We start from the raw sequence: 7,770 nt of genomic DNA on the forward strand, positions 1-7,770 counted from the left end.
TTATTTGCTTTCATTCCAGGATTTGCAGAGGCCAACTTGTGTTGCTGGTAATCCCTTAATATGGTTGCCTTTGCTGATCTTAAATTGGTGAGTCAATAGTGATAGCACTCTGAGGCTGTGAAAGATCAATACACATGGGTCTTTTTCAGTGCCCTTCATTATTTTTTGTGATTTATTTCTCTCTGTGCTAGCAGATGACTAAGCCTCTTGGATTGAGTTTCTTGCATGTCTACCTTGGCAGCTAAATAATTGAAAACTTTGCTAAAGGAAGATAAATAAAACTTGAAAATATGTTATCTACAAGAGTTGTTCTGGTTTGAAGCTCTTCTGAGCTGCAGCAAACGTCTTTGGAACAAATAACTTTACATTGTCTATTATGGAAATTAAAATTTTCAAGCTACCTGAAGAAAACTTTGCTCAGGGACATTCATAGGTCTCTTTATGACGTACTAGCAAGAATGACATGACAAAAGCTGGTAGCTGAGTGGTGTTCAATGAATCACAGCTACATACAGCAAGATGTTTTAGGATAGAATAAGATGCTTGGAGTACTAATAGTGTCTAAAATGAAATATACCTGTGGAGAGCTGGGAACCCATCCCTTCTGGGGAAAAAAAATCATACCACTACACTTGGTAGAACTGAATATTCCAGAGTGGAACAGGACAGAGTAGTATAAACATTAGCGAAATTACAACTTTTATGTTTATCATGACTGCATGCTGTAGTGATAATAACATTCACAGTCAGAGCTAGCTCTCATCTTGGGCTCAGTGCAGAGCAGTGCCAGCCCACTCTTCAAAAAAGATTTTTAGTTTAGTTAAAGAAGCTATTTACATTAGTATTTGATGCTTTAAATAGTTTAAAGTAACAACACGTTTCTTTTGACAATGATGACAACAGATATATACCTGAAGGGAAAAGATAAAGCTTTTTTTTGCTGAAGTGCTGAGAGAGAGAGAAAGCTGGAATTCATGCAACTCACTCTAAAATATGTGAATGTTGTACAGTCCTCAGTGGGCACATAACAAGGGTAAAGATGAGCTATGTGGTAGATGAGAAGGGGTTGAGGCACTATCAGCTTCCCAAGGTTAAAGGCACTGGAGTCCCAGTTGCAGAGCCAGAGAAAAGCCATCACCTCATCCAAACTGGCAGCTGCTGAGTTTCTCTTCCCTTGTCCCAGTAAATGATCCTGCTGTGATGTCAGTTAAATTTCTCTCCAGTTTTAACAACTTGTTTAAATAAAAAAAAAATGCTATAAAGAGCTGTTGACACCTCAGGGATATCTCTGGAAAACTTTGTGTTTTGAAACAATTTTGCAGATGCCGTATTAGAAAGGCTTTGGCCTTCTCCACATGATTTCTGCATTTTATTTACAAGAGATGCTTGCATAGAAACATGATCCTGTTTCAGAATGTCATTTTTTTGCTCCTGCTTATTTCTTCTTTGAAATCCTCACTTTCCAGCTGACCCCACAGCCAATATATGAATGACTCTGCTATGTTTCCAACTGCAGCCCTCTTTAATGTGTTTATAATACCTTTACTAATTACATTTTTGAGTAGCCATTCCTGTTAGATGGAGGACTATAATTTTTATTTATCATTAGGTATATTTGTATAATACTAGTATGGCTATAGTTGTATTAGTATGAACTATGCCTCTGTCTATAGAACAATGAAATATACTGATATAATAACAGCTTTAGAACCACCAAACTGCAGTCTTTGAACAATATTGGTTTGGCTGATGAGACAGCACTGCAAAGAGGCTCAAATTGCCAGGATGATGGAGATTGCACAGACCTTTTCTTCCCATGGTTGAAAGAAATTTGTTCATATAATTTTTTCTTTTCCGTAACTATAGGGAAATGGCAATTTTTCAATAAGGCAACCATTTCCCATATGGTACAAGCACAACCATAGGAGGAGGGATCACAGAATGGAGCACAGGAGAGGAGGCAGGAGGGCAGTGCGCAGCCAAACAAGTGCTGCACCAGGGGGAATGATTCATCTCCTCCCCAGCATCCAGTCCTGCCCTGCCCTGGGCCCTGTCTGATGCCTGTTTAAACCATGGTGCCTGAGCAGCAAAGAGGATCAGGACAGTGCTTGGGCTGGGCAAAAACTGCCTTCTGCCTCTAGCATTAATTTTCAGCCACCTTGGCCTTTTAATGCAGTGCAGAAGGAGCTGGTGTATTGGGGAGATGAGGGTGACTCTGGGCAGCTCTGGTGGCCCAAGCTGCACCTCTGACCATGGCCCAGGGCACCAGTTGGCAGGTCCTCAGGGAAGGAAGAAACTCTGATTCTGTCAATGAAATTTCTGAAATTTCAGACAACGTAGCATAATTTCTTCTGTAGTCCAGCCCGTCTCTGCAGAGCTGGATGTCTGGTCATAGAGGTGCATAACTCCCAGTTCTCACTAATATATGAAGAAATAAAAAGTGCTATAAGAGTTTGTCTTCCAGAAAAATTAAAAAATCATAGACAAATAAGGGGAAATATGAAAGTTTCCCATAAAATTAACTTGCATGACTTCCGAGTGTCTTGGGTGGTCAGCACTCACATGAGTTTTTTTACAGGCTTCAGCATAGCAGAATGAGCCACATGAGCCATCATGAGCTGGAACTGTCAAAGCTTTACCAGTAATGTATTTTACCAGCACTTTGAACAATGGATTCCACACACACCCCTACTACATACAGCAGGAACAAATGAAATAATGAATAAAATTTTTATAAGGTTGTTTCTTTGTTTAGGTTTTTTTAAGGAAGATTACACTGTATTTCAAAATCTGATCTGTACTCTGTTTTTGTTACAGCTGAGGGTGAGAAAACAAGATTGATTCTGTGAAGATGTTTGAGCTTATTGCTCAATCTTGCAGCAGGATTTTTCCCAGGAGCTATCAATCTTCAAAACTGTGTGAAAAGCAGGAAAAGAGGGTTTTGGTGTAGGCTCCTTTCTACTTCTAAATAAATAATTGCATAAAAAACCACCCCTAAGTTCAACCCATCTTCTCTGCATGCTCCTTACCAGATTTTGTGAATGGAAAATTGTTCACTGAATAGGACTGCAGTTTTTCCTAACCCTTGGGGCTGTAACCAAATGCAAATAAAGGGGAGATAGTAGTTTGTACATATTTCTCTTGAAATAAAAATAAATAATTTGGACACTCCTCTAAGATGTTGCTTATGTCACTGTTGGTTAGTCATATTTCTGTAATAGATGCCTTGAAAATTCTACACATGGTTATTAGTGCCAGTGAAAATATTCTCCGGTCTTCCATTTCACTTTGGCAAATTACATACAAAAGACCTATTCTCCTAATTTAAATAAATAAACAGCAGTTTGCTCTTTGCAAAACCATTCATTAAAAGAAAAAAATTACTGATGTACTGGTGTTTACAGTTAGAGGGTCTTGTAGTAAATTAGATGTTTGTCTAGTGCAGCTGTGAAGAAACCTTGTATTTACCTCTTTACTTTTTAATATGCATATTTATTTAAAAGTCAGTCATACTGCTGTTTCTTAAATCCTGAAGTCAATAAGATTTTCATGCCATAAACATATTAAGAAGTATTAATCCATATAAGACTTTGAATGATATAAGCATGTGAAGGGATGTTCTTTTTTTAAAAAGCAGACAGTGTATGAGTTTTCTTAAATTGATTATTCATTCATCAAAAATAATTATAATATTGTCGAAAGAACAAAATGCAGATTTTTCTTGCACTGGGCTGATAAACATTTTAAATCCCTTTTTTCTGCAGACAGTAATAGGCATATAAATGATGACATACAGAAAAGTCACAACAGAAAAATAAAACTCAGATTGAATTGTTATATGTATCTTTGTATTGAATTCTTCTACCTCTTACTCGTTTATCTAATACAATACTCCCTCCTTTTCTTCTTTCTGTATTAGTAAATCTGGGTTCACAGACTATGAGAGCTTGTCCCAGCCTCCAGTCATGATGTGGTGGCAGTGTTGTTATTAGTATAAATGCTATTTAAATGTACACTGATTCCAGCCTTTTTACCAGAAATCTGTGGTGCAACCTCTGCCCCACATATTAGCATCAAGTATAGAAGGCTTTCTTTATGGACAGGCTCATGGAAAACATACAGTCCGTTGCTTATTTGACCATTCAAAGTGAATGAAATGTCTTTTGCAGAATTTTTAATCTTGCTGTAAAATAGAGACCTCCCTATCTACCTCCATGGCCCCCTTCACCTTTGGTATCTAGAGGTTATCCTACTAGCTTGCTACCCACTCTCTTCTTGTGCCTTGTCCCTGGATTAAAACCCCTTCTTAACCTAGGCTTAAGATCCAGGACATGAACCAACTTTAATGCCATCAGTTGCAAGGTTGCTCTCTCACTAGTCACACATAGTCTTCTAAAAGATTATGCCTCCCAAATACAGACCCTGCAGCCCTCCCACCAAAGCAATTACCTGGGCAAAGTTCTCCCTGGAAATCAGGACCAGCAGAAGCATGGGATCAGTGCTTGGTACTCCTTCATGTTGCAGGTTTCTGAATTGTGAATCCACTATCTCTCGTGGACACAGACTGGGGCCTCAGACCTGCCACAGAGAGTGCTGCAGGAGACTTTTGCAAGGGCATTGATGAGTGCCAACCACCTCACTGTCTCACAGCACATCTGCTCTCATGAAAAAGAATAAGTTAAATTTGTTTATCTCCGCAGCCACTCAGTGTTTACATTGAAAAATGGGGTTTAACATCGTTGATGAGCAGGGCTGGATCACAGAAAATCCTGCTACCTGCCTCTCAGTGGAAATAATCCATGAGATCCCATACACTGTCGAGCTGCTGGAGAAAGGAGAGAAGAGCATATAATGACATGAGTAAGTGTGCTAAACCTCTGTTCTGCCAGCAGTCACTGTGTCTGGGCTCCCAAGTGAGCTCTCGAGTGTACACCTTGGCTGTCTCCTAACTCCATGCTGGCATGAGACTTGAGTACTCACCAGTCCCAAGTGCCCTGGTTTCCTCAGAAATTAAAGCCTTGCGACATACAGGAGCCTTATTAAACACCCAGCTTGGCCTCAGTCTGGACAATTGGAGACAACCTGCTGCTGCTGTGGTACACAGCTGGAGATTAGTTTGGGTCTTTTTTTTTTTTTTTTTTTTTTCCTAAAAAGAAAGAGATTGAGAAAAGCTGAGTTCTCATCTGACACAAATCATTATGTCTTCACTGCAGCTGATGGGGCTTAACTGATTTAATTTAACTAAGGATCTGGAATACTGTTTAGTTTCTGTATAAATAACCTGCAGGATTCCTGTATCAAGACTGATACTGCATCTCTGAATCTGGTGGCAATGCACCAAATAAACAAGCAGTAGACCTTAACCACCAGACATAAGAAATCATTGCATGGATGGCTATTGATATGGGCAATAAATACTATGGCCTTTGACTAGGATTTCACAAACAGCTTATTTTTACTGCCTTAATATGCCTTAATGGAACTGTAAATGACACAGAAAAATAATTGTTTTTTAAAAAGCAAATAGCATCAGCTTTAAATTAAAGAGTTTGCATTTGTATAAATAATGGGGAAAATCTCCAGGTTTATGATTCCGTTTCAGCAGTAAAATGAATTCCCACTTTCCCCTCAGTAGTGTAATCTTCATGTGTCTTCTGTATCAGCATGAGCTTAGTGCATTCCAACAGAATCCAAGCATTTTCATCCAGGAAAAGTAATGGTGTTATACGTGGTGTCTTTAGTTTCAGTTTATTAATCTCTAGAAAAGCTAAAAGAAATGTTTAATAATTCTCCAGGAATTATTTTTAAATAGTGTATGTTGCCATCTTGAAAGCACTATTGAATACCAATGCCCACTGTCTGACAAAATTGCTCCCAAGTCACTCTAAACTGGTGTGTCAAAATTACATCAATACTTTGCAAGCTGTTGCCATGTATTCATAACTGACTTCAGTAAAACTATTGCCAGGTATTTTTTGTCTAGAGGGTCCCATGACATCTCACAGATGTGAAAATTTTAGCAGCTTGAGAAATTAAGACAATCTTTTTACTTTTTCCTTTGTTTTTTTTTGTTTGGTTTTTTTTCACTCTGAACAACAAAGCACTGAGGAGAGATTTCAATGATTTTGCAAGAAATTATTATATTTTGAGTTCAGAATTCTTATTTTTCAAGCCACTTTCTATGTTCCTATAATGGTTGCTTTAAGCAATTCACTGTGTTCATATCACAGTTTTAAATATACCTAATTCTGCCCACTTTGTGCCTAATTTTGAGACTAGTTTCATATTAGAGAAAATGTGAAATTTCTAGCAAGAAAGAGAACCAAAGCTAGAATCTACTAGCAAGAAACTAACGCGAAGCAGGAGGGCATAAATTAGCTATAATTATTGGAAGATTTGGCTAAGTTTCTTTAATGTGAACTGATAGGGGTAAGATACTGCAGCTCACTTCCAAAGAAATCAACACTGATTGCCAATTAAACAACAGCTAGCAATTGGTGCCTCTGAACTATGTATCCTTAAGCCCAAGCAAGAAAAATAATGTTATACAACTTACATGTGCAGAATGGAGCAGGATGTGGACATTTGTGTCTGTATAATCACTCTATCAAATTCGTAATGATCTGTGAAAGGAATAAAAACTGTGGTTGGTCCCCCAAAAATGTTGGGAATGCTGTGTATAACCCCTGTTGTACAGTTTATATGAAGACCTGTGCATAGGAGAAGAGCAACAACCTACAAAACGAAAAGAAAAAAATGCAAGGAGACTGATGTGTTTATTTTTTGCATTTATTCTAATCTTCAGTCTGTGTTTCTGAAGCTGGTATTTTAGTTTAGATCATGTTTCAAAAGTTCCTCTTGGTTTTTCAGTTTTGTTGTTTCCCCCACTACCTGGATGAAATTTGAACATAAAAGCTAAAATACCAAGAAAAAAGCAGCTCTTTAAATTTCCCAGAATTTGCTTTGCAAAGCTGATGTTGTGGAAATACAGGTTTCTTGCCTTTTTTTTTTTTTTTTTAGTAGCACACCAATTGGGTGCTATTTCACCATGGCAGTAGGACGGTGTTTCCTACTTGTGATCTAAATCTTCCATATCTGTTGTGGAAATAATCATTTACATGAAATCAGAAAAAAAAAAAAAGCTGAGGAGGAAAGTAATGAAACCTCTTCACCTGATTTGCAATACTGTTAATTATTGAGGAAATGAACTGGAGGTGAGACCTCAGGCAACCAGACTCCCAGTGAATGCAGGAGGGGAACTGGTTATTGCTCCACTATGATTGAAAATTGCGTTTAGATGCTTCTAATAGTGGTAAAGAGGAAGGACGGGAATAGGGTGAAGGTTTTGGCAACACTTTGTAGGAATAAAATGATCAAATGGAAATATTCCAAATGTGAGTCTTTGTTACTGGCAATAAGCAGGGAGGAAAGTGGCACCATTTTTCAATCTGTATAAATACACCTTTAGAGAATTTTACCTTTTCCACATATAGTTATGGACTCTTAAATCTTTTTCAGCAACACCACATACAGAGCAGACTGTACTGATTGCTTATAAATCTGTCCTTTTCCTGCCTTTCCTGCTCAGGTGAATCATGTACGTTTAGCTCTTTCTTTTTTCAGTGACTCAGTAGGCAACTATCAGTGATACATTTCTATAAGGAAGCTTATCCTCTGTGGTTTGCAAGTTCAAAACATGAATTTTCCAAGTTCTGGTTTTAAGGACAACTCCATGCTTAGTTACCCTGATAATTTTCATCTCCTCCAAAT

At 38.0% G+C, this 7,770-nt stretch overlaps 1 long non-coding RNA gene across 2 annotated transcripts; it reads right to left on the minus strand.

Moving 5' to 3' along the window:
* Window positions 1–945: 945 nt before the first annotated feature.
* On the minus strand, window positions 946–5,086 carry LOC146440083 (uncharacterized). Of its 2 annotated transcripts, none has more exons than XR_014851351.1 (5): window positions 4,981–5,086; window positions 4,777–4,825; window positions 4,450–4,660; window positions 2,524–2,914; window positions 946–1,655 (listed from the first exon to the last, which is right to left on the minus strand). It is a non-coding gene; the product is annotated as an uncharacterized LOC146440083 (long non-coding RNA). The 2 variants fall into 2 exon arrangements; XR_014851352.1 differs by having other exon boundaries at window positions 4,777–4,822; window positions 4,981–5,065.
* Between the last annotated feature and the right edge of the window lie 2,684 nt (window positions 5,087–7,770).

Source organism: Lichenostomus cassidix, chromosome 3, assembly GCF_008360975.1.
Source record: "Lichenostomus cassidix isolate B80296 chromosome 3, HeHo_3.0, whole genome shotgun sequence".
Classification (NCBI taxonomy): Eukaryota; Metazoa; Chordata; class Aves; order Passeriformes; family Meliphagidae; genus Lichenostomus; species Lichenostomus cassidix.